Source organism: Balearica regulorum, chromosome 15 (genome assembly GCF_011004875.1).
Source record: "Balearica regulorum gibbericeps isolate bBalReg1 chromosome 15, bBalReg1.pri, whole genome shotgun sequence".
NCBI classification, from domain to species: domain Eukaryota; kingdom Metazoa; phylum Chordata; class Aves; order Gruiformes; family Gruidae; genus Balearica; species Balearica regulorum.
Window position 1 is genome coordinate 5,559,414 of NC_046198.1, and position 27,705 is coordinate 5,587,118.

General features: G+C 41.6%; 1 protein-coding gene across 5 annotated transcripts in view; it reads right to left on the reverse strand.

Annotated features, from left to right (window-relative positions):
* TMEM114 (transmembrane protein 114) overlaps window positions 1–27,705 on the reverse strand; it is a 173,168-nt gene that overhangs the window by 127,021 nt on the left and 18,442 nt on the right. For 4 of the 5 annotated variants that reach the window (XR_012837914.1, XR_012837912.1, XR_012837911.1 and 1 more), the window contains exons 6-7: window positions 23,605–23,656; window positions 18,820–18,916 (exon numbers count right to left, since the gene is read on the reverse strand). The gene's annotated coding sequence lies outside the window, so the exon portion shown is untranslated. The remainder of the gene's footprint in view (window positions 1–18,819; window positions 18,917–23,604; window positions 23,657–27,705) is intronic. The other variant, XR_012837913.1, reaches the window with a different exon arrangement.

A 27,705-nucleotide genomic window follows, 5' to 3' on the forward strand; every position in this document is an offset into this window, starting at 1 on the left:
GAAAACAAGCCAAAGCAGATGTGCTGAACACATGGTCACCAACAGGAGCAGCTCCCAAGCAAAGTTAGCATGTGAAATCATTCCAAAAGAGGGATGTCTTATCCAAAAAATAATCTGCATCTGCTCCTGTTGTTTGGTGGATTGGAAAAAAACAAAACAAAACAAAAAAAAACTTCCATATCTAAGTTTACAGTTTGAATTTATCCAATGCTCTGAAGTTAGAAGGGTCTTGATTTTAGACAGTCCCCTCTGATACCATTATAATGAATTTCTCTTTTGTTGAATAAGAGACATAAAACTTTTCTAGTGTTTTTTTATAAACAGTATAATACTGCAAAGGCACTTTTTGGTTTTGTGTCGAAGAGGTTACGATGGATAACTCCACATTTTTGCAGATACTCTAAGAATATGAAATCAGATTTTTCTAATCTAATTAGAAAAGGGTCCTTTGCTTATAATGTTCATCTGTAATTTTCTCTGTCCTATAGAATTTAGGTGACTAATCTTAAACTCAACTGTGAACTCATCCAAAGGCAATGTATAGAACAGTAATTATACATTTTTTACTGCAATTTCTGTTCCCTTTGAGATCTGTAGTCACTGAAAGCGGGACAATACAAAGTAAACCCCCTGAAGAGTGAGACACATCTGGCAAGCTCTAAAGATAAGCTCAACCTGCCAAGGAGAGAGCTCAGAGTGCTGAGGTCTGGCTAGGGTCTGAAGAAAGATGAGGCAACAACTTTCTTAGCTGAATCCTGAATTTTTAGCTAAAGTTCTGTACTGCATAAGCCCATTAACTATTCTCCCTGATAGAGGACATCACTGCCCCGCAATATAAATAGAACAGGTACAAAAAAGCAAACCGTAACAGTTAAAGTAACATGATAGCAAAATCCATGCCCATGTTGGGGAGGAGTGGCCAGGAAGCTCAGATAGTCACAACACGCGGCCTGTGAATTTATGAGGACTTGTCCAACTTCAACACAACACCCTGTGAGACTTGCCTATTGCAATGATTTGATTACCCATACATTCAGATTGAGTATGCAGCACCTGTTAAAATACAGAACAAAACACTTCCACCAAGAGCATTTGGTAAATAAATGACTTGGAAAATATTATTAAGCTCAAAAATCAACATTTTACCATGTTTGATTTGCCACCAGATGCTGTGGGATCTGAAAGTACGGGGTGGGGGGAAGTCAAACAGTAGCAATGAGAGACTAAAATACAAGGAAAAAGCAACTTATGTTGTGAAATTTGGTCATAAATGAATGCAAGGCTCTTACTCTATGTCATGTACAATAAACCCAGCCTATTCATGGAGAGTAAGCACCCTAGCAGTCTTTGCCACATACCTTATGAAAGATATGGCGTCTTATTCAAACAGTAAATAATATATTAACATGATATTACTTTTTTGTAGTGTATTGGCTCGCACGCTGGGACAGGTTGATGTACAGATTAGTGGCAAAGGGGGGCAGCCTCTCCTGTTGAAGACAGCTAATAAGCCTTCAAAGAGTGTTTCTTGCTGGGAAGATGGATGCCAGTAAGCAGCTGATAATACCACCAGTTAAACTTCCATCTTTTTGCCCCTTTCCTCTTCTCAAGTTGAGGAGGAAGGACTGTTACTATAAACAAGCAGTAACATTCCTCTTAAATACTGTGAGTTAAGCAAATGTGCACAGCACTTTCAGGGCTCCTTCCTATAACTGATAAACATTTGCAGGTTCCCTTTGAGTGACAGGTCCATGTGACTCTTGGAAAATTCAGTTAGAAATGTTAGTAACATGCCAAAGACATGGTTAAAAATGAGCAATGGCCATTGAAGAGAGACAGTAAGAGCTGTTTTTCTTCCTAGACCACTCTGCTTGGCACCTTTTCACCCTAAATGGAGTTCACAATGGGGCCAACCACCCCATCTCAGTCCAGACAAGACCCTAGGGAAGGCCATCATGCATGGTTCAACTGTCCTGCTACAGCCTGGAAAGAGAGGTAGCATTCTCTAACATCTCTGTGCTTCTAACAGAAGGGCATTCTGCTTCTCAAGCACGGAAGTGTTAGCATTGGACAAAACTGAGCCTTAGTATCACTGAATTATTTTATTGTTCTTAATCTAGATCCAGGCCCCAAATTCAGATATAGCTCTAGACACCCATAGTAGAATCATAGAATGGGTAGGGTTGGAAGCGACCTCAAAGATCATCTAGTTCCAACCCCCCTGCTGTGGGCAGGGACACCCTCCACTAGACCACGTTGCCCAAAGCCTCATCCAACCTGGTCTTAAACACTTCCAGGGATGAGGCCTCCACAGCCTCTCTGGGCAACCTGTGTCAGTGCCTCACCACTCTAACAGTAAAGAATTTCTTTCTAACATCTAATCTAAATCAACCCTCCTTCAGCTTGAACCCATTACCCCTTGTCCTGTCACTACGCTCCCTGATAAACAGTCCCTCACCATCTTTCCTGTAGGACCCCTTCAGAAACTGGTAAGCCGCAATTAGATCTCTCCAGAGCCGCCTTTTCTCCAGGCTGAACAACCCCAACTCTCTCAGCTTGTCCTCACAGGAGAGATGCTCCATCCCTCCAATCAGCTTCATGGCCCTCCTCTGGAGTCGCTCCAACAGCTCGATGTCTCTCCTGTACTGGGGCCCCCAGAGCTGGATGCAGTACTCCAGGTGGGGTCTCACAAGAGCCGAGTAGAGGGACAGGATCACCTCCCTCAACCTGCTGGTCACGCCTCTTTTGATGCAGCCCAGGACATGGTTGGCTTTCTGGGCTGCAAGCACACACTGCTGGCTCATGTTGAGCTTCTCATCAATCAATACTCCCAAGTCCTTCTCCTCGGGGCTGCTTTCAATCCATTCCTCGCCCAGCCTATAGTCATGCTTGGGATTGCACCGACCCACGTGCAGGACCTTCCACTTGGCCTTGTTGAACTTCATGCGGTTTGCATGGGCCCACCTCTCCAGCCTGTCAAGGTCCCTCTGGATGGCATCCCTTCCCTCCAGGGTGTCAACCACACCACACAGCTTGCTGTCGTCAGCAACTTGCTGAGGGTGCATTTGATCCCACTGTCCACATCGCTGACAAAGATGTTGAACAGTGCTGGTCCCAGTACCAACCCCTGAGGAACACCACTTGTCACCATTCTCCACTTGGACATTGAGCTGTTGACCACAAGTCTTTGAGTGCGACCATCCAGCCAATTACTTATCCACCAAGTGGTCCCTCCATCGAATCCATGTCTCTCCAATTTAGAGACAAGGATGTCATGCGGGACAGTGTCACATGCCTTGCACAAGTCCAGGTAGATGACATCAGTTGCCCTTCCCTTATCCACAGACGCTGTAACCCCATGATAGAAGGTCACCAAGTTTGTCAGGCACGATTTGCCCCTAGTGAAGCCATGTTGGCTGTCACCAGTCATCTCCTTATTTTCCATGTGCCTGAGCATAGTCTCCAGGAGGGTCTGCTTCATAATCTTGCCAGGAGACTGACCAGCCTGTAGTTCCCTGGGTCTTCCTTTTTACCCTTCTTAAAAATGGGGGTTATGTTCCCCCTCTTCCAGTTGGTGGGAACTTCGCCAGACTGCCAGGACTTCTCAAATATGATGGTGAGTGGCCTGGCCACTCCATCCACCAGTTCCCTCAAGACCCGCAGATGCAACTCATCAGGTCCCATGGACTTGTGCACCTTCAGGTTCCTTAGATATTCTCGAACCTGATCTTCTCCTACAGTGGACGGTTCTGCATTCTCCCAGTCCCTGCCTTCTGTGACCTGGGCAGCATGGCTCAAGGATTTGCTAGTGAAGACTGAGGCAAAGAAGTCGTTGAGTACCTCAGTAGATTGAGCTAAATCCACTAAAAGCCTTCAAACTGAAATACATATAAAGATGTTATTTCTTTAAGCTGATGTGGTTCTCACTACTGTCCACAGCACTGTTACGTGGTCATAGCAGAGAGCACCAGAGAAGGCTGCCTAGGAGCACGTCCTTCATAACCAGCTCAGCTGGCTGCTGAGACCAACACTAGTTACCATGCCAGTTTATTCTCTTCTGATATTTTTCCTCTCTTTTTATTATATTTGAGCTGAGCTTTACTCCAAATCAAACTGACTCCAACACTGGCAAGGAGGTAAGACCTCCAGCAAATACATGACCACAAACAAAGCCTATGCGTGCTAAACAAACCTAACTATGTTACATTGAAACCAAGACCCTCACTAGAGTCCTTTCTGTATTCCAAGTCATAGAATACTGCATTTGGCATCTTGGTCCCTAGGAAAGATGATGCTAAGAAAGACTATTTCTTCAAGTACTCAAGTTTTAAAGTTATCTAGTAACTTGGGAAGGAGAGACTTCCCCCCCCCCCCCCCCTTAAAGTGAATGCAGGATGAGGTTATATGACTAGTTGGAATCAATGCAGGTTCTTAATGATGCATGAAATGAAATATTGCTGTCCAGTGCACAGTGAATACTCAGTGTTCTGCTCTATGATAGATACATCCTGTGCTGATCTGACAGGAGAAACGCCCCGCATAGCAGCTGCAAGCTCTGCCCTGCACCCTAGCCCATACTTTGTGTCAAATGGGTTGCTTTCTGCTGCTGCTACACACTCTTCTCTGGGCTAATACATCTGGCAGCCAGTTAAGTTCCTTTAGCCAAGAGGAAAATAGAAAGCATTTTCCATGTCATGGTTCCTGCTTTGGGAAAACAAACAAAAAAAAAAAATCATGGATCTTATGGACTTTCTAAACAACTACATATCTTTATCTGGGACCTCTGCAGTCCAGGCCTGGGTTATTTGTACACGGTACTCCATCTTTCTGCCCTTTTAATACCTGTGGAAACATTGCCAACTGAGGCTGGACCTAAATGGATTAAAGCACTGCTCAGTGAGGGCCAGTGTATCCATAGTTCAAGTACTGAGTTTCTGAAAGCTTTCTTACATCAGAATGGATAAGCAGCATGGGAAGGGTTGAGTTATTACTTACGGAAGATGGGAGAAACATATGTACTTCTAAGAGACATACTGGAGCAAAAGCAGGGAAACAGCCTGTAGTATAATATAAACCATCCATAGGTTTGTGTTGTTTTAAAAACATGTGATGCTCTATTTGAAATAGAGCAAAACTTTCACAAACTGCTGAAGAGTTAAACCACATCAGGGCTTTTTACCAAAGAAAACTGGCCAGCAAAGATATAGTAAAGTAGAACAGGACTGTAGAATAATAGTAACCACACAGCTTCTGAACAACAGTGGCCTTTCCAAGGGTAAATGTCTTTCTGGATTTGTGCCAACAAGAAGTATTACTCCAAACAGTTTGTTCTGCTTTAATTGTGATAGTACCAAAACCAACCCTCTATCTCATGCAGGTTGCTGTGACATTTTAGATTTGCAACCTGAGTATGACCAGATGGCTCTGAAACACTGCAGGCAAATCCTAAAATGAAGGCAGAAAGTTCAGAGAGAATCTGCATAATTTCAAAAAAAGAAGTTATTGCCCTTTTGCCTGTGGCATAACGAGGCAGACAAGGGCAATTGCAGCAGCAATCTCTGACTCCCAAGGGGCCGTCTTTGCACTGATTTCAGGGGCATCAGCTGGTTCACAGCAGCAGCCAGGCAGGATTGGGTCAGATCTGGGAGGAGCACGCATGGGACAAGGAGTGGCATGGGGCACTGGCAACTGCTGCCTTCTACTCTGTCTTGCCCAAATCAGCAGGACTGCTTCATCTGATAAGCCCTTTGAACAGTCAACAGTACAGCACCTAATGCAACAGGAGAACCTATCCCTGGTGCCTTTCATATTTAACGGTACACGCAGATTTCCATATTCTTCTTGTTTCTGTTGGATAAATAATCTGGATGCTCCTTCCCATTGCTTTTATCCAGGTACAAAGATCAGTGCAAGCTACATGCTGGCCTCATCTTTTCTGCTGATCAGCTCTATTCAAAATGAAAATCCAGCCAGAGAAAGAACACCAGGGGCTGCTTGTTTGATATTCCCTCTGTGATTACACCAGGGAAAAGAAAAGGAGGGACAACAAAATCAAATAATAGGAAGCCAAGACCCAATAGTAGGAGACAATAAACCTTTTTATCCCACCACTAGTGCAGAAAGTCAGAAGAGGAGCTGTTACTGAATTGCAATTTGTTCTTTCCTGTCCCTTGTCCAGGGAAGATTGTAGTTTTATAATCTTATTCTCAAGTGTTTTAGACAGTCTATGCTAATTCTTCATGCCTTCCTTCCCACCCCCATCAATTCCTGCTCCTACACACCCAACTTCAGCTTTATCTTCATCTTTTAAAGCAGCTTGAGTCACCATTTCAGACCCTCCAGATTTATGGTTAAAATTAAAGTTTTGGCAACCCTCTGTCACTATGTTGCCCATTACTGTGGTACAATATAATGTAATTAATGTTTTTATGTTTAAGGAAGAGGAGGCACATATGTTCCTCAGCTGCTGATGAACAGATTTATAGGTAACACATCTGAGTCAGTGCCCATGTTTAGACATTAGCCTGACAGATCACTAATCATTTTCTAAAAGCTGTGCACCACTGCCCTGCTTCCCTAGATTTGCAAGCAGGACTGTGCTGGGATACCATAGCGAGATGATAGATTTCAGGTGACACAAGGGGAGGAAGCAAAACATCAGTAAATGTTTCAGCATATCTATCTCTTCATAAGCAGATGTTCTTGCTTAACACGTACCATTAAGCTAGAGTACACCGTGTGCTTTCTTAAAGAGAAACTCAGCCTGCTCAGGGTAGGCAGTTTGCAAAGGCACCTGAGCCAGACTCTGTTCTGGCCCCAGAAACTTAAGCCCTTATTCAAGCAAAATCCTCTCCATGGAAGAGGGAAAGCTGTCACAGCCACAGTTGCCCAGGAGGAGTGAACTTGTAACTTAGATGGATCGTTTCCATCTGTTGATGCCATTCCCATTTTGATTAGACTTAGCTGAGGGGTACAAGTTTCATGGTGCTGAAACAGTGGCAGGTGGCACCCACCTAGGCTGACTGTTCCCTAGCAGAAAGACAGGACACACAACTAGTAACCAACCCTCCTGCTCCCTCAAGAAGGTGTTCTAGATGTCTGCCAGAGCACTGTCCAATATCTTTGCTATAATACAAATTATGCGTATGTTTAAACACCACCAGTTTTCACAGCATTTCTTCAAACTTGCGCTGATCCAGGGCAAGGGCCCAGCAGTGAGCTGACCTTGGCCAGACACCCACCCAGCCACACTCACACTCCCCCTCCTCAATCAGCCTATGGGGAGAAAATAAGATAGAAAAACCCATGGGTCAAGATAAAGAAGAGAGATCACTTGCCAATTACCATTACAGGCAAAACAGACTGCAGTTGAGGAAAATTAGAGCAGGACTGTGAGAAACAGACAAAAACCTAAAACACACACATTGCATAACCCCCTTTCTTTACTGACCTCAACTTCACTCCTTCATCCTGGACTCCTCTACCTCCTGCCCCAAGCAACACAGGGAGATAGGGAACAGGGGCTGTAGTCAGTCCATAACAGCTCCTCTCTGCTGCCGCTCCTTCCTCCTCACACTTTTCCCCTACTCCACCACGGTTTCCTCAAAGGCTGCAGAAAACCCTCCTGCTCCAGAACCTCACACTGTTTTCCTCACTGTACAGGCAGGGTTTTGCCCTTTCTTACATCTGTTTTCCCAGAGGCACCACTGACAGGCTCAGCTGTGCCCCAAGGTGTGGCCATTAGGCAAATGGCTGGAGCCAGCTGCGTCCAGCATAGGCAGCCCCGGCCCTTCCTCACAGAGGCTCCTGCTAACATCTGGACAGAGACACCCAGTACAATGCTACATGTTCAACATGAAATAAACTGGAACTACATCCACATAGATAATTGCAACAGCAGAAGTGCAGTGGAGAAAGTCAGATCTAGAGCATACTGAAGCACACAGCTCTGCTGCACCTTCTTCTGCTTATACCACCTTGCACCCAGTGAGGCTGCAAATACACTGATGGCCTTCCCTGGTCAGTGAACTAAAAGTGCGTATGATAAATATGTGTGATAAATACAGAGATTTAAGTAAGAGAAACAAATGTCTTGCAACAGAGGAAAATCTGAAGCTTCTGCCTGCTTTGCAACAGTCAAGTTTTCCTTTATTTTTTTCGCTTTTGTTTTGTTTTTTTATGGACTCCAATAAAGGGAGTTGGTAACTTGGGAACTTTATTTTCAGCTCTGTCCTTAGGGGAGAACATACTGGTAAAAGGGGGAGATTCAAGGCCTCAGCTCACTGTCCTACACACCAAAGAAGGGAATTCCTCTTCTTTTGAAAGGTGCAAGACTAAGGTCTCATTGAGGGATTTAATTAGCAAAAAAAACTTGTGAGTTTTCTCCTATACTTATAGCTCGGGGCTGCTTATACATGTTGGTGAGTCATTCTCTACTTCTAAGCATAGGCTCGCTTTCAGAGCCCAGTGTATTCGATCTACTGACTCAATGACATTAAGAAAAAATAACGCAGTTTAAGAAAATCTTTGCACAGAGCAGATTTGTTAACCTATACTAAAGCTCATTGTGGGTATTCTCATTCAGAATTAAAGTGGTTTTAACTCAAGTTAGTGTTTGAGTTAAATCTAAATTAAATTTGAATTTAAATCATTAAATCTGCGCAGGGATTTAGTGCAGTTTACATAATCAATTTTAAGTTCATACCCTTCATTAATTTGGATGACTATCATACAGTCTTTGCTTACTTAAAAATAGTTCTAATGCAGTTATTAATATTATAATACTCAAACTGGGTTATTTGTGAAGAAATAGGGAGTTTGGGCTTTCTTTGAAGTTTCACAAAATGAGAGTAGCTTGCTGAAGAAACTCATCTTGTTCTCATGCATATTAAGGGCAGGAAGGGCTTTTAATTCCATTTAAAGAGCTTCTGTGTTGTCACAGCCAGTAAAGCAGACAGAAGGAGCATGGCTCTTCCTTCATTAGCCCCAGCTAGGGAGCCCAGGCTTGTGTTATGCTCACATGGCCACACTGCCTCCCTTCCCGAAAGGGGTGGCATCTCTTCCGCTCCAGCATTAGGTCCTGCCTGCACCCCGCTCACTCTTTCTAGTCTTCTGCCTGCTTTAGTCCTGGAAGTGTCCCCAAGCTGGCACTGTGCTGTGAAGACCATGTTAAGCAGGTGGTGGTAGGTCTGCAGTCAGCCTTCCCAAATCCGCTCCCACAGCTTTGTACACGCAGACATTTGCACACCTCCAGCCCACCTCCTGTGCTAACCCCACTCTACATTACCCTCTTCTGGGGGTAAGAACCAAATGCGACAGTGTACACCAAGGCTGGGCAAGAAACACAGCTCCTACCTCCTGGAGCAAACTGCGCCACTAGAGTAAGGGTTTACGTGGGCACCGTGGATCCATCTCTGCCACTGAGATTATAGTGCCTTTGGAAAATGCAGCCTTTGGTGTAGACTCCCAACTTTTTCCCCTTCTCCATAAAATGCAAGCCATTTTTGATTAAAATCCCACCTGTCACCAGATTTCAGAGGAATGCAGAGTGGATTAATTTTACAATATCAGAACCAGCTGCTCACAAAAATAGCTTTCACTCTCCCAAGGTCTACTAATCATTTTAGGAGACAAGCATAGAAGAGGATATCTCAGCTGACAGTGGAGAGCACAAATGTTGACACAAATATGAATCTGAATTTTCTGACAGTAGTTGATTGTGTTGCTTTAGAAGGTTTAACAGACATGCCACTCAACCGACAAGACCCTGTTTAATGCTTCACTTTAAGTATTTGTATGATCTTTGGGGTTGTCAGTTCTGGGAATTGCAGTTCTTTGAGAGCAGTTTTGGCAATGTCCCTGTATGTTACACCTGTGTAAGTACAATGCCTGCTTCTTTTTCAGGCTGGCCTGCTGATAATCCAGAATCACGTGACATCTACTTGTAAGAGTGGTTGCTAAATCTCTTTCCTGCTTTCCCTGCTTTATAGCTGCTAGTTTTCATCAGTGCCAAGTGCTCATGATGCCAACCAGGTGTGTGCAAAAGCAGCAGTTGTGTCATGTGAGGATGTGTCCTGTCCACGGTCTCTGGAATTTGATGTCAGATTGCTCATGCTTCAGGGCCTCAGACTAGAAATCCTGTATTAACCTGGTTTGTGTTGTTTCTAATTTTCAGTTGATCAGGGAAATCTAGTTTCAAACAGTTCAAACAACATTGGAATGTTTCAATATAGTCTTTTCTCTTTTGTTCTGCCAAAAATACATGACATGAATTTGTAGATAGTCATAGGTCTCCTCAAATTACAGTTTGGGGCAATGAGAATATTGGGATGAAGGCTAGCCTCTTTCTAGCAGAAGTAAACTGCTGTGTTATAAGTCTGCATTTGTATATTGCTTGCTTCTGGGGATCTGAAATTTCATGGGAATGGACTGAAAATTATTAGAAATTGAACTTTGTATCTGCTTTATATGTTTGGCATTAGCATTGTCTTTCATTGTTTTCTAATAGAGATAATTAGGTGTTGCATTACTCTAGGGTATGCCTTGTAGCACCCCTGGGAGGGCTTTTATGCACAAGATAAATACTACTATATACATAAAACTAAATTTTGTTGAGATAAAGCCTCTGTGGTTTCATTTGCATAATGTTTGCTTTCACCTTCTTCCTCCAGACCCACAAGAATCTTTTAGAATTTCCCTTTATCAGCTTTTTTTATTCCTCCTACATCTGAGTTGCCATTTATCTCAGACCTTTCATTCTGCACCAGTGTCATCCTCACCACATAGGTGGACTTAACCAAGCAGTTAATGCTATTACATTGTTGGATCCTCATGTACCGGACTGTGCTAGTGCACATCAGCATCAGCAAGGATGGGAGTCTGACAAGCTCATGGGAACTGTCCCATAGGGACCAACGTCTGTTGGTCTGTAACTGGTATGTTCCCAGTGTCCTGTTAGAACAAACGACTGCAGAGGCAAACTCTCCTCACAGTAAAAATAACAACAGACATTTTAAGTGCCTAACAGTGAGAGCTATGAAAACTGCATTCAGCCTGATTCAAGGAAAGGCTGGGCCATCTCTGTATCGATTAGCACCTTCTTCCACAAGTAGTCCTTGTGATCACTAGTGCTCTTTAGTGGGGACAAGGAGGAGGAGGAGGAGGAGGAGGAGGCCAATAGTGATGGATATCTGCAAGTTTTCAGCATTTCTGGACACCAAGAGATTTTCTTAGTCTAATTTCTGGTTTCCAGTTTTAAATTCCTGGCTGCTACATGATAATCTGAATTCTTCCCATGTGTCTACACAGACATAGTGTCATAAAATGCTCCGAAGTGAATGACTATTCAGTTCTTCCCCCTGCCCAGAGAGGTGGACACAAGGAAGCTAACTAGATCCGTTAATGTCTAGTGAAGCTAGGAGAAATGCGGTAAGAATACTGCTGTCATACATGCCTATTTTAGAAATTTTTAGTTATGATTCCTAGATGCTTTAAAGTGGGTCATGTGTTCCTACTTTTAGCGTTTACAAGACTAAAAAATTCACTCTCGACAAAACTTGGTGCAGCAGTCATGTACAATAAAAAGGCACCCTGGAGCTCCAGGAAAGTATCTATCTGATCTGAAGGTCTTGACTACAGGAATACAGGGATACTAATCCTAACTTTCAGCAATAGGAAAATGGAGAAGATGATGAAAGCTGCAGGTAATAATTGTCTGAGCATGAATTGTAAAAGTGTATCTTCAGTATTCAAAACCCCCATGAAAAAAACACATAGATTGCTGAATGTTATTTAGTATTATTATTACAGCTATTATTGTAATAATCGGCATGAAAGTCTAGAGCTGAGTGACCACCTGCTGTTTGTGTTGATGCTCAATTTGCAAACAGTCAAGTACCATTTGGTTTGTGCCAGCTTGCTGCATTACCTCAGCCATAAAAGATATTGTGTAACCTAACAGCAGCTTTTTAACTAAAAATAGGTGTTCTGCTTATATCCAGTAGAAAACTGGTATTTAATGATTACAATACAATGTATTCAGATTCTTTCAGCTGCTTCAAGCTGAAAGAACAGCTTTTTCAGCTGCAACAAATGGGGCAAGCCTCCTTAGAGGAAAATTTAGTAACACCAGCGAACTCAGAGACAAGACAATTGGACAAATTTACTGCTGCCATAGCTTTGCGAAAGGCTGCCTGTGTGACCTTGGCCAAGCATTCAGATGTGGTTTTAGACAGGTTGAGCGTCTAAAACTCCTCCTGAAGTTACTAGCAGGCCCAGGGTTTAAGCACTATGAAAATCAGACCTTTAATCTTAACCATTTGTCATTCTGATACCACACAAGGGTAAAAGGGATCTTTTGTATTGACCTCAGGGAGTCAGACCAGGCCCTCGCTTACAGGGTCCAGTCTGAATTCTCAGATTTTTATTTTTCTTATGATGACAGATCACCTGTCCAGAAAGAGGTCAGCTAGTGCAGTTACCTGAGAAAGGAAGTGTGATCTTGTGTTCAGAGTGAGAAGCTGAGAGTCAGAGCTCTTGGGACCTGCTATTATAACACATTGTGGCTTTGGGCAAGAGGCTTCACCTCTGTCTTTCAGTTAACCTGCCTGTAATACTTATATCACCCAAGCATGGTGATACTTAATTGTTATTTATAAAGTGCTTGGGGATCACTGGAGATACAATCATCCAAAAATTAAAACCATGATGATTTCAGCAAAGGTACAGAAGAGGGAATCTGTGTCTGAGCAGACAGAAAAGCCGTTAAGATCCCTGTTGCCTCTGCTTGGGAACAGAATGTGTTAAACTGCAGCATGCAGAGATGTTTCTTATTCATTAACAGCCTTATTGTGTGATGAAAGGAAAGGCAAACTCTGCGACCATTTTGCTGATGTTAAGGATTTCATACACATAATAAATTATACGTGAACGTTGTTGCCATGCATCCATCCCAGAATTCAGACCCTCGGGGACTCAATCATGCTGTTCTCCTGTAGCTAGGAATATCAATGCACTGAAACAATGAGCTAAATCTACGCGTATCTCATCAGTGGATGTTATGAAGATAACATAAAAGGGGAGTGAAGGAATGTGGACCTCGCTCCCTACCTGATGGGGGGAAAAGGTTACTGACCTCATCATCTAATGTAATAAACACCATCCAGGTAGGGAGCTATCACAGAGCCCTGAGCAATATGAAGCCCCATGGAATGAGATACAGCACACTACATGCAACTTTCATAAAGATTTCCGTGTGGGTAGTTTTTGGTTTTGATAAGAAGAAAGGGGGAGGCTGTGTGCCCAGTCGTGAAATATGGGCCAGCAGCACCAAGCCTTTTCTCATAGCACCCTCATGTGCTTTCAGCAGAAAATGCTCTGTGTCACAGGGGGAATGCTGTGTCTTTCAGCAACACTGTAACTTGTTGAAAGAACTAATTTAAATTAAATAGGACAGCCAGTACATATTAATTAAGTATCAATTGATTCTTAAAAGAGTACTTATTGAGGGTTCTCAAGTTGGGAAGGGATAAATCTGGCTGTCATGTAATTAATTCAGAATGACACAGGCAACAAATGCATATTACATATTTTTCCTCTGAATATTAACTTGTAAAGAATGTTTACATATCCAATTAACATTTAACAAGATAACCTTATACTACGTTAATTAGATATCTGCTAATTAAAAATGTACCAAAATTAATATAGACATTAGGCAAGTCAACTGTATAACTGCTTATACATAAGGGGAAATCAACATGAAATATTTGGAAAAGCTCTTTGAGGCAAAATATGGGAGGATCTAGACCTAAACCAGCATATGGCCAAAGTAACCAAGGAGCAGTGGGGTTTACTTTTCTTTATGTACATGAGTAATGAACTCCTTCCTGGCCACATATCATCCTAGTGTTGTTGGTCTCCATGTCTTGGAAGCCTTATGAAACTAGATTGGATGTATCTCTTGTTTTTGATCTTGAACATGGTGGATCAGAAAAAAATGGGGATTTTGAGAGCTATGTGAAAGACAAATAAAAGTGAATAGGAAACTCAATTGTTATTAAACTAAACACCTTGCTTGAACTCTTAAATACATCAATACTGTAAACATCTGACCGGCCCCTGTGTACATAGTAACATATCCTCCCTGCAGACTATAATAAACCAACTGCTCAGTGAACAATGAAAGGAAAATGAGTGGTTGTCCCTGTGTTTTAAAAGACAGAAACAGTTCTTGCCCATTAAAATAAGACACTGAATAATAGTTGTGGTTGTGTCTATTTTACTGATTTTAGCATTTTAGCACTTGTTTTGGCACCTTTGAAAAATTATATACCCCTGATGGAGGGTCGTTTTCTGAGGCAACCTGCCTTGCCTTTATCAGTAATTGCAGCTAACTGGAAAATCAAACTTGTTTTGATTCTAAAATGGGCTGTGATATTCTGAAACATTGTAAATTGGCCTATTTTTAAACAAAGCAAATGTGAAAAGCAAAGCAGAACTAGAAAAAAAATCACTAAGGCTTTGTATCCTCTTTTGCAGATAACAGACCTCTTGCTTACAAAGGCCCACATAGTAGAAGTGCAGCTTCCAGCCAGCACACAGATGTGAATAGTTGTCTATGTGGATACTTCAATGTACTGTAAACCTTTGGAAAAGTGTCTTAAGATTCATCAGTTTAACAGCTGACTGTTATGTCTACTGCATATGTTTTACTTCTGAGTGTATATGTGCATACATGTATGTGTACATATATACACATGCACATCTGAATCTTTTTGAATGATTACTCTCTTTCTCAACTGTAGCACTGATTAAAGTATCTTGAGATATAACTGGTCTGTTTAATACCATTGTCAAGCCATTTACATTCAACTATTACAATATTCAGTTTTCATCTGGGTTTAATCATAATATGAATACAGTTTAATCCCTTTTGTAAGATTTTTAAGACCTATGTAGTTCAAAACCCGATAATTTGTAATAGAAATGAAGAAGAGCAAATACAAAGCACGGAATTAAAATTTTATAAGGAAAAAATAAGAACAGTTAGATAAACACTGAGATGTAACAGTGAAAGGGAGTGGAGGAAGATGCCACAGGAAGTGCGAAGGAAAAAACTACAATGTGAACAGGACAGGAGGTGGAAGATATGTGCAAAAATAATGGATAAAGTTGAAATTATAAAGTTATTCTGCAAGGTTTAAGAATGATCAGCAGAAAGACAAGGAGGATATGGGAGGGAAAGACAGATGTCATGTTCTTGTAACGGAACTGACTGTGCTAATACCCCTGCGAAGCGTCTCAGCACGCCCCTTGTAAATGAGATGTTTTCAGAAACCTGAGGAGAATTGGACAGAGTTGACAGCTTATGTGGTCAGGAAAAAAAATCTCTGGGTGTAATCTGTGGCCCCTCTCTGCCTCCTGCTGCTACCTGAATCTTACAAGAAAGCACAGTCCTCCTCAAAAGCCTTTTCTGTGGACCTAGGTATAGGGACCTGTGAAGAAATCTGAAGATTTTCAGCATACATGCACTACCGAAGAAGACTGTCAGTCATTCCATGGCCATATTTTCAGCTGTGTTAATAGGGGAATGACTAGTTCAATTCCAGCTCAATAAAATCCAAGCAGCAGGGATAAACAGCAGTATTGGGCTGGAGAAATGTAACCAGATGTTGGAAAGGTACAGAAGAGTGTTGAGCCCAGTGAATAAACAGAGGCTACTAGTCAGTAGCTATGAAAAGGAAGAGACGTTATTGTTGACATTTCGAAGTACTTGACTAACAGAAGCATCATTCACTGCTAAATAGCATGGACTGGTAAGCTTGGCTGACTCAGAGTGAAAGAGAAAGTCAAGCTGAGCATCAAGCATCATATAAACAGGATGTTTTCTAATAGTAGAGCAAGATTTCTTGGAAGAACATGAAGAACTAAAGGACAAGCTGAAATTAGAAACAGACCCTACGTGAAACCATGAGAATGCAATAAGTCATTCTCATCAGGTTACAGAGAACTGAATCTGCAGTGAAGAGGCAATGCTGCAGTTACTGCTGGTTAAGTGCAGAGCAGTTAGAGATGCAGAGTGATATAGCAGAAGTAAGACTAGGAGTCACAGTGGTGCAGATCAGGAGCCAAAAGCATTGGCTCCAAATGCCTTGACAAATACAGAAAGGGAACAGATAGAAAAGGAGTTCTCGGCAGCACCCTGGAATGGAATCATTCTGTGACTGGTTTTTGGCACAAGGTGGATGCGCTGGCTGATCACAAGCTATTAGAAGCTATGATAAAGAAACAAATGCTCAATGCTTCCGTACAACTACAGACAAAAGCACTTCCGTAAAAGGCAAAGGCATCATTCGGGAAATCCAAAGCAGTTAGTAGAAAGGATATCCTTTTTAAGGTTCCACGGAGAGGAAGAAGTTATGGGTTATATGGCTGTCTAAGATGAACGTGACAGTGGACATGCTAGAATTCTAGCCAGAAGGAAAATATTTTTCATTTCTCTTAAAGAGGAAGGGGAAAAGATACTGGCTAGGCCTTGACCCTTCTATTGATGAGCTGCTAAATCCTGGGTTTAGATTTGTAAGCATTGCATGTATTACATCAATGAAGTGCACAGCAGTTCTAAGTCCCACTCCCCACAGTTTGTGACTGTTATCTAGGACTGATATCTAGGATGTGATTCTAGAGCACAAGACTCTAAGAGCAAAACAATTTTTTTAAGAAGGATGCAGATAATTAGCTTAATCTGAGGTCTCTTCAGGCGTTAGAAGGTTTTAGCAGCTTCTAGGAAGACCAGTTTTGTCCTTCACCAAACTCATTGCAAAATTCAGCTTTTAACTGTGGCTTCTCAAGGACCTTTCATAGTATATACTACAGCTCAATGATCAGTAATACATTCTTTAGGAATTAATCTAATAGGGTTTGCTTTTCTAAAAGACTGCTTCAAAACCGTGGAAATCAGTATGTTCCCATTCAAATATTAAATCACTGCAACCTTTTGACAGATTAAGCACTCATTTGGAAAACAGCAAGCAGGTAGCCAGGTATCTACATTGCTGAATTCTGTTTCCAGATCTAGGAGAGAAATATCAGTTGACGTGTGAAAGAAATTGTCAAATAATCAGGCACGGTTATTGCAGTGGGGAAGAATGTTAGCTTTTGGAGGGTTTCTAAATGTTTTATTATGATTGAGCCTGGTCTGAGATTTGTGATCAGCTCAGAAAACCTCAGTGTTGTTTCCAGCCTCTGAACTACTTATATCTTTCTTTGGGCTGTTCTGGTTCTGTGTATTTTGGTGTGAAATGTAGTCCTGGATTTTTTTGGGGGGTATTAGTATTCCAATAATTTCAGACAATGAGCTGAAGTGACAATATCATTTACTAGTCATTTTTTTGTTTTAACCGCCGCCAATCTTTTAACATGTGCTACGTATTTGAGTTCCTTGGTCTGTCTGGATGCCATTTTCCCCATCTGAACAAGAGAAATAATGATAGCTACTTTACAGATGAATCGTGAAGTATAGTTATGTTCATGTTTGTAAAATACTTTCAAGACACTGAGTGTCTTGGCTTGGCTTATAAAACTCTTTGCTAGTATTAGATGTTCTGTTTTCCTCTTTTCCAGAAATACACATGAACATTTTAAAACAAAGAGGGCGAGCTGCTACGCACTTTTAAAAGATTATGTATGTACATAATCTGTGAGATCCCTCACTTCTCAGCTGATCTATCCCCTTTCTTATACTCCTACCAATCCCAGAAATTGCACAATGAGGGTTTTTCAATTATATCTCTACTCAGGGGGAAAATTTTAACTGAGAATGTCCCTGGAAACAAGGGGGCAGGAAGTGAAATGGGAAGACAGACAAATAATAACACTTTTCAGTCCTAACACACAAACATTTCTTACCTATCAGGTGTTTTTAAACCTAGAAAAACTGGGAGGAGTGGGCTGCTTGAGATTATTAAAGTGTTACTCTTTCTTTTACACAAAACTGTGTAAACAGAAGCAATCTAAGATTTCAGGTTGAATTATGTGTGTTTCAGTGTTTTTCCCCAGAACTCATAGTAAATGTATGGTCTCTTACACCTCAACACAGAGCAGGATGACTCCTATTTGGAAGCATGATAGCTGTAGTCCCAGAGGAGACAATAGTTATTTGCTATTTATTGTTACAGACGGTTGCATTACCAGAGGGATTTAAGGACATTTAGCACAACACATGCACTCTATAACTGAGTGAACATGCCCTTTTGCAAACACATCTTCCCCTCTCAGTGCCGCCTAGAGCACTGAAACTTTCAGGCATTGCCTTATCTGTGATTGCTGACACCTGTTCTATGGGAACAGATAATTCTAGAGGCCTGTCATTTTCTTCTCCAGCTGCCATCTCACCTTCCAGTCTCCTAAGGGCCCTGTCACCCTTAATCACAGTTCTCTTTGTGATGGAAACCACAGGTGAAGAACCAGACAGGTTCCAGACTTGCCCACAGCACAACTGTTTTCACTTTATTCCCTGGGAAAAGGATGGGGGAAAAATGCGGAGACAAGGGCAAAAATGCAGATGTACTACAATAGACAGCTACACCAAAAGCAAATGAGCATGAATAACTCTCCTGTTGGATTTTCTTCCTCATTAATTCCTTTCTTCAAGTGAGTTCAGGTATACTAATACTCCAGGCAAGGATCATGGTATCATAAGGTTTGGGCTGAATTAAGTACTTGTCTTTGCAAGACTGAGAAATGGATTTTCATTCAAAGCTCTCCAAAACTATGTATGCCAGTTCCACTCAGGGCAACAACAGCAAAACTCTCACTTACCTTTGTGGAGCCTGAACCTCCATTTAGTCTTCAGAACTTTTTCAGCCAGATTTTAAGGTGCTCATCACACATAAAACTTTTTCTTCCATTTAGGTATCTACAGGAAAACAAAAATAAAAAACAGAAGCCAGTGTTAGGACAGTGCTGGCCAGACTTTTCCATATACATCCAATACATTAAATCCTGGGAAAATATGGCTGTGCTGATAATGTTAAGCCTTTTGTAAAATCTAGCCCTCAGTAATAATTCACTGCTTCTAAATTAGGACTTAATCTAATGTATGGATATTGGGATGGTTACATGCCTTTGAGAAGATGAAATAAGATTTTGTAGAGACTAGGGCCAATGACATAAAGAATTCCTTCAAATTTCACAGAGTGAGGGTCGGACTGGGTAGAAGTTACATTAATCATTTTTCAGGTTCACTGTTTTGGCATCACAGCTCAAATGTTTTAATCCAATCAGATCCAGCATTCAATTAAGGACTCTGCAGAAAGAAGCAAACCTCATCCAATTGCTACCCAAAATAAGATTCAGTCCAGGTCTGCTCAGGATTCAGACCTCAGTCATCATGTCCCACACTATGATTTGTGATGGGAGTTGAATACTGTTTTCATTGTCTAACTTTACATCACAAAGAGCTATGCAGCTAAGGTAGAGAGTGATACTCTTCTTTGAATGTCACTCCATACCATTTTTCTCTGCTGTCACATTAAAAAAAAATGAAAGGCACATTCTGGAGTATTGTATGCCTAATTTAACAAAAACTGTAAGAAAATGTACTGTGCTCCTACTGCAAGATTATGTGCATTTGCTGAAACTACACTGTGCTTGTTAACGACTTGGTAAAGACTCCTATTACCTTCAGTGGTCTTTGGATCTGACACTAAGTGAGGCAGCATAAATAGATCAGGATTTGGAGGAAGGTTTAACTGTGCACCATCAATTTTATAGCACCTTTAAACCAATATTTACAATAGCTAGCATCAAGTGATTCACTATTTAAAATGCTCCCAAACACATTATTGACAAACCTGCAATTTGCCTTCCATCTCAAACTCTGGATGGGTATTTTTGGCCCTATCTTTTTTTTATATATTGACACTTAACTTTTTCAGCACAGAATGTATATTGACGGAGCCATCAAGAGAGCAAACACATTAAACCTAAAACAACAAGCAAAAGCTCTAAATAATACAAAGCTGGACCTACAAGCATGTATGCTGAAAAGCTTTAGATAACTGGGTCTGCAAATAGATCCTCAAGCTTCCGTTTGGGCTCAGGTAGCAAACAAAACAAAAGCAAATCTTGCAATTATACAGACAATAACAATTTATGGTGTCAGGTCAGAGCCAGACTTGGCCTCTCTGGCTCCAACTATTCAGCGGTATGTTACTCACACAAAGAACTTGAATCTGTTCAGAGCTGCCTTGCGAAAAACTGCACCAGCAAAGTATCTGCTAAAATTTTTGTCCAGTAAAAATCAGGTATCGCTGATTTAAATGATAATTCTCAACTCAGCCAATGGGCAAGGCAAAGCACAGCTCTTCCTTAGCCCTGCCTGGGGAATGAACTTGCAGTCAATTAGGCTCAAGAGCCAGCGGGCACCAGGACATTATTACACAGCAGCTGTGACTCCCCAAGACTCCCCTTTCTCTGCCCAGGTTTGTACTTGAGAGGAGAATCTGGCTCATCGTTTTTGTCAGATTTCTTTCATCTGCTATTTGTAGGAGAGAAAACAGCTGCAGGTCAAGTATACTTCGGGCAGTACAGCAGCAGGGATCATCTTGACCAATGCAAGGTACTGCAAGGTAGAGACCAAAACATCTGAAATTACACATCCCTTAGCAGCACAGGAGTAACACACAAAACGGAGAACAAAAGTTGCAGGCAAAGGTAATGCTATTTTCTCTCAAAGTCTGAAGGAGGATGGACATTTTCAGTCCTCTGCCTTCGATTCTAGACTTTGATTCACTTCTGTGTCCCTTCACTTCTTCACTCAGCTCAGCAATCTTGAGGCAACTGTTTTGATCACCAAGTCGTGTATGTTTTCTCTTTTATAAATCATCCCTGTCTCAGAAGGATGCAGTGTTACAGCCCAGTCATTTGCTTCAGGAAAGGGTTTCCTTCCCTCTGGCAGTATGATCTCTTCTCCTCTCATGTTTGTGAATCTAGGCTTATGAAATAAACATTGGTTTTGTAACCTCAGAAACAAAACTCCTTGTTCTTGTGCTGCATGAAGAATTCTGGCCTGACTTTAGGCATCTCAGAGGATTAAGATCACGGCTGGAGGTTGCAGGATAATTTCTTTTTGGAATTTTCTTCCTTTCTGTGACACAGGATCTACAGCAGCACTCAGGTTGAACATGCAGAGGCTTAGCTTCTTCACACAGCCGGAGAGATGCAGGTATTTCTGTGTCTGTGCAAGTGTTCCTAGTGTGGGAAATGCCGGAACTCACCCTTACAAAGTTGGCATATGATTCCTGCTACCTTTAGGAGGGTACAAGGGAAGAAAAGAAGAACACTTTTCTCAGGTTGTATCTCTTCTGCAGACTGGGGATGCAGGAAAACATCTGTGAAATAACTGTAATAATGACAAATCAGGGTATCATCAGGCAAAACAAAGTGGCATCGGAGTCATCATGTACCACACAAGCCTGGCAGTGAAATTTGTCCCTCAGCTTTGTTGCTAAGCCATATGAGTAAACTTGGCTTCCGTACATCTACATGGCACCTCCATGTCACCTGCAGCTGTAGCGTTGCTTCCTCCTTATGATCCCAGATCCATGAATTGCCAGCCATGTGATGAATTAATATGCCAAGCTGGGCTGCAACAGTAGGATCTGATAAGTACAGCTATCACTGATACTGCAAGCACAGTATGAAAGCCCATGGATGAGGAACTATTGCTTTTAGTGCGTTGAGTGTTACAGAAGATCCCACAATGTCCCTACTTGCTAAATCATTTTCTGTTAAGTTTATATATCTCTTCTATCATCAAATCATAGAATCTTAAGGTTGGAAAAGACCTCTAAGATCATCGAGTCCAACCACCACCCCAACACCACCATGTCTACTAAACCACATCCCAAAGTGCCACGTCTACACTTTTATTGTTAATTCCTCTCAACATCTGCTCATGATTTTATTTTTTATTTTATCCTTCAGCCTCTTCCTTCCTACCCTCTACTGGAATTGTCTTTACTGGAAGTTTCATTCCTCTTGAATTGTTTTCTATGAAACTTTATTGAAAAAAGAATTAAGCCTCCCCATTGCACTCAGACAATGTGGCAATAGCTGAAAACCTGGGAAAAAAAGCCATGTGAGGAACTAGGAGTATTTCTGTATTTTTAGTGGCAAGTACTGGAAGGAGGAGCTTAGTGCTAGTCAGCTTACGTGACTTGATGTAGTTGTTGACAAATCTTTCTTAAGACTGTCGTGCTTCTAGAAAAACATCAAGACCACTGGTTTTAACTGGTTTTTTAGGCTTAACAATCATGCCAATTTCTCAAGCTATTTCTAAAATTGCAACATAACACTCCAAAATTTCCCCTTCATTTGAAAGGAAGAAATGCTCCAAATCTAAGAAGATATACATGATGTTGCTCCTACAGTTATATGTGAGCACCTCATATCTTTAATTTCAGTCCTCAAAGTAATGCCGTGAGGCAGGGTATGGTGTCATTGCTGCAGAACTGGATCATCAAGAGGTTTAGTGATTTATCACAGTTCACACAGGGCCTATGAAGAGCAGGCAATTCCCTCAGGATCTCTAAGTCCCTGGCTAATGACCATTCTGACCTGTAAAGAGAAAATATGGATAAATCCTTTTTGCACAGGCAAATGAAAAAGCGAAAGAGTAACAGGTATGACCTCCCTTCAGTCCTGGGGAAGAAATCCCCCTTGAGTTCCAAAGCTCCATCCCTTGGTTTGTAGCATGTTTTCTTCCCTTGATTGAAAAGGCAAAGAGAGTCTCCAAGTCCTGCTACCTGCTCACATAAATGAGTCTCTTTTGATTCTTCTGTGTGGAACAACAGTGACGTGCAGTGGCTGCTCAGGCAAAGCACAGCAATATAGAACCAGGAATGCTGTTATCACAGGGACTGCTTCTGTGCAGTACAGTTACATTCATACAAACAAGTTGGGTGCCCATGTCATGATGACAGTTCATAAATTAGTTTGGTGAAATGCCAGTTTATGACTATGTGTATTGCAAAACCCATTTCAAGCACTGATTTATACTGTATCCTTATTTCTCTTGTAACAGTGCTATTTAGAGGGTAGTAACATTTCAACCAAATTAGTAGAAAAATACTTGTATTGACTTGCAGTGCTTGTATGCGTTACAACTGATAGTCCGGGCTAAAATCTCTGCATATAATGAAAGAAAATCTGATGAAAAATATTCAATCTCTAAATGAGCTATTGGGGAAATTTGTTCAACTTGAGGCAACTGAGTAGGAACATTGCCATCAAAGAGAGTAAAGTACAGAAACGGATATCAGTTAGCCCAATGTCACCAAGTTAGTGGCTAAGTAAGATTTTGGGGATGCATTTGTCATATGGAGGGACACGCTGCTTTCTAAGAGTCTTTAGTGTTTTAATGTTTGTCATGTAGTCTAAATTCCAAAGGAATTACGAGTTACAAGGGGATTTGCTATGTGAGCGGTTTGCTCTCTGTGGGATTATTTTCTGAACTCCTTGGGGCAACCATTCCCACAGGCAAACCCAAGACAATGGGGTTAATCACGGGGTTAGCTGGTGTTTGAAAAGACTAAGGCTTACCTGTAACAAATTCAATCCTCTTCCCAAATGGGTGAGTGTACGGTTCATCAGGCTTTTGGAAATAAAATGGCAGCGAAGCAGCTTTAGAAAGAGTGGGTGTGGGAGTTACTACTCCAATAAAGAATGTAGAATTGCTCAGGGAAGGATTGATGAGCTCTAGACAGTGTGTAGGAAGAGGCCCTTGAAGTTAGAGAGAGCAGCATGAATTATAAGACAGATACACCAGTTGTTATGGTGACAGAGGGTCCCGATGCGCTGCTATTACTGCCAAGGAGGAGTAAAAGGACTTTCTAGAGAACAGGAAAGTGAGCCCAAGACAGACTCTGAAGGGCAGGTGTGTGCCCAGGAGGAGCTTGGGAGCAGGAGCATGGCTTTTCTATTGGATATCTGTACAGGCAGTGGACTTTTATCTCATGTTGCTGATGTAACAGCCTCCTGGCTACCCACACAGCAAGCCTGAGACCCCCAAGGGGGGATTAACAAATCTTACTTTCAAGAGGAAGCCAACCCAGCAGAGCTCCCTGCAAAGAGTTACAGTCATGTGTCTCTGCACATTAATGTGACAAGCAAGTGTTCACTAAAGTAGGACAAGAAAGATGCTGTACAGTGCCTTTTTGTTAATCAGCCCATTCAGCAAATATATTGCTATTCAGCTGGCTTATTAACACCAACTTCCACAAAAGTCAGGCAGAGCAGTTCCCTTTAAGACATGGGTGCCAGTGATGATGTTTCTTCTGCTTGTTTGCACCTGTTATTTCAGTGATGCCTGCAGGACAGTCACTTACAGCTGGTTCAAACCCTCATTGCTACTGTGTGCCAAGTGCCTCAAGACTGACACAGCATGTCTTGTTGATGCGTATGATCAGGGGGACTGAATGATTCAAGTCAAGATGTTTTTTTTTTAAATTGTCACCTGTTCAGCAAAATGAAACTTGCAGTAGTAAGTCCTGTCACTTGGGTGTTTGCATAAATTATAGTAGCAGCTTAAACAATTAATATCTGAGTATGAGGCAATCCTGTAGGTCTGAGTCTAAAAGATAGGCTTGTGAATGTCTTGACTTTTGTTGGCTGAGAAAGCACCCTGTAGCCATTTCTTTCTTCTTTTGTTTTCATTAAATATTGCATTATTCCTGAATTTTGAGAAAGAAATATTTACACTTTTATGCTGCACACTACATTAACCAGGTCTTTTATCTTTCTCCTCACTGAATAAAACAGGCTTGGTCTTCTCAGTTACTCATGTAGAACTTTTCCATTTTATCAGAAATGCCCTGAACCAAATCAAGGTCCTGTCATACGTGAAGCTTGCCACAAACAGGAAGGAAATACACCTTCCAAATCTGCTGGCTACAGCTGTTGCCTTGCCTGTAAAGTACTGTTTATAAACAGAAAGGCAGATAACTCAAAAGACTTGTTATTGCAAGTCCTACAAAATTTGTTCCTTCTATGGATTTTGCCTGACAGTTATAAAATTCTTTTTATGTGGGTTTTTTTTTGCATAATTAAATGCTTCAGTGTATAATACTAGTCAAGTGGGAGCTGTGGCAATAAAAGGTTTATGATGCCAAAGGGTTTTCACAGTGCTGATGCAGCCAACTCCAAAAGGCTGTGGAAACAGAGACTCCTCCACACTGCAATTGAGTCCAGCCTCTCTGTATGCTGCAGGCATTACATACAACATTAGCTTATAAATATTTGAGAAGGCTAGGTTGGATGGAGAAATATGTTAGCTCCATCAGCAGCCAGATGTGTTGTCCAGAAGCATAAGCCATTAGCAAATGCTGTACAGCTATTGGCAGACAAATTCCTTTCAACACCTGGGGAGCATTATGCTGAGAGAATCCCAGCCTTCCATGACAAGTGTTTGCCTTGTCCCTGGCAAAAATGAAAACAGTAAAATAATGAGCCAAAAGCTCTTCAGGGAACTGCCTGCCATCCCTCCAACTGCAACCAAGGAGTCTTTCAGCTACCTTTGAAATGAGTGGCATAAGCAGACTATCACAAGGACTAAGATGCTACTTTTTAATACTTCACTGCTCATCAGCTCTGGTCTGCTCCAAATGAAATATTAAACCAAATAGTTTAAACCATCATGTGAACGGGACCAGGCTGAAGAGGTGGTGTTCTGAATAAATGCATTTTAATTTTCAAGAGTGGTGGGAGGTGACTTGAGAGTATAAATGCATTTGGGTGTGACAGCTTGGCTCATAAGCAGTAACTCATTAACTGATGATAACTTACCTACTTACAGTCCCATATCCCTTCCTTTCTGACAGTTTTACAAGTATTAACTTTAGTGCCTTGTCCTTTATGGTGATGGAACACAAAAGTTCCTGTAAGATCACAAAGATGGGTTTTCTTAGGTAATAGGCTGAGAAACTAGGTCACACATAACAAGAGATTTCAATCTGTCTATGCCACTTTAGTTACAGTAGGGTATGGCATTTCATCCCTCTTCCTTTCCCTCTAATACCTGACTCCACATACCTACAGACTGTTAATCAACTGCTGCTCATCTGTTTGGGGACCACAGTTCAGGGATGAAGGAACTATCCCCAAATAGTGTTCATCCAATGTAGAAGTCTAGCAACTCAATCCTGCATCACAGCTAAGAACATTTTTTTACAGGAGATGCTCTACCCTAGTAATTTGGCTTGGAAGAACTACAGATGTGTCTGAATAGTCTATGCAGAGGTATATTTGTAGATCTGGAGTGGACAATGCTGCCACAGTTCCCAGCAAAGGAAGACCAAAACTAATAAGCGTACATTTCCCATCACCTGACATATTAACTTAAGATGGCCAGCAGCTGGAGATGTTACTAACAGATTCAGCAGTTTCTAGATGAGATTCTCTGGGCTATAGAATACAGGAGCTAGGGCCTAGTGAGCATGACAGTCTCCTCTGTTCTTCAAACCACACAAAAAATAGGATGTATGGAAATGAATAGTTTCTTTCCAAATACGGTCAACTGCTCAGTGTAGCCATAAGATGTCAGTAGAGACCACTGTTTCTGTGCAAACCATTATAAAATGGAAATGGTCTCTCAAGTCAAAGCATTCAAATTATATTTACTAGCAATACAAACTAGTGGGATGTGACCCAGCAGTATATATTGCCACTGCTAATACACATCCAAAGATTGAATGTGACAGTGATATGGCTGCTGAAATGACTGGCAAATAGGGAGGGAAGAGTTTGAAGGCCTAGTTAGGGTTAAAGCTGATGTGTAAAACATAGCAGAAAGCTATCACAGTAAAACAGCGCTATGTTTTAGTAAAAGTAAAAAGATCCATTTTTTTGTAACCTAACTTCAGTGCAATCCAATAGTTAAAGACCTGTAACCTAAGCCAGGGATGACTAAAACACTGGGGGTCAAACCTGGCCTTCAAGGTAGTTTTGCCTGGCCTCCAAGAATATCTGACCAATTTCCTGTGAGCTTGCAATTGCTGGGTTAATGACTGTGCCCACTTAGTAAAAAACCTGGGAGTACTGAGGCACAGCGGAGTCTCTCTTGAGCATGTTTACCCCAATTCTAGGGACAGTTTGAATCTCTAGCACAAAGCCAGAGCATTCATTCCAACCTTTTTGGTCCTGAGCTGGGGCAATTTGGCCTGTTAATATGAAAATGACAGTCAGGAGGCCAAGGGACATGCGATTTTTACTGATATATCTTGGCTAACTGTGAACTGCTTCGCTGCAAGGAATTTACAAAATAAACCAGAGAAAAGGATATCTGTATTTATGAAGTAGGCTCAGATTTCTTCAGATTTAATTTTTCAGTTTTAAATAGTTGAGACCACTGGATTTCATTTGCAAAACAATGCAAAACAAGTGATAAAATTAGAGGCCGAGATTACTTGAGATCCCAAGGTGTCAAGCTTGGGAAAACCTAAGTCTTTTGGATCTGTCTCATGGGCTAGTTCCAGCTTTCCTTAACAGCTTCAGTATGCAGGCACTCCATGCCTTGCTGTGATCACCTTAGTGGAGAGGTTCTGGGCAGATTCTCACTCGCCCTTGCTGCTCACTGATCAGGCATGGACAGACCATGTCCTGTTTGATCTCCAGCTTGCCATCCCTTTAAATTTGGAAGGAGGAAAT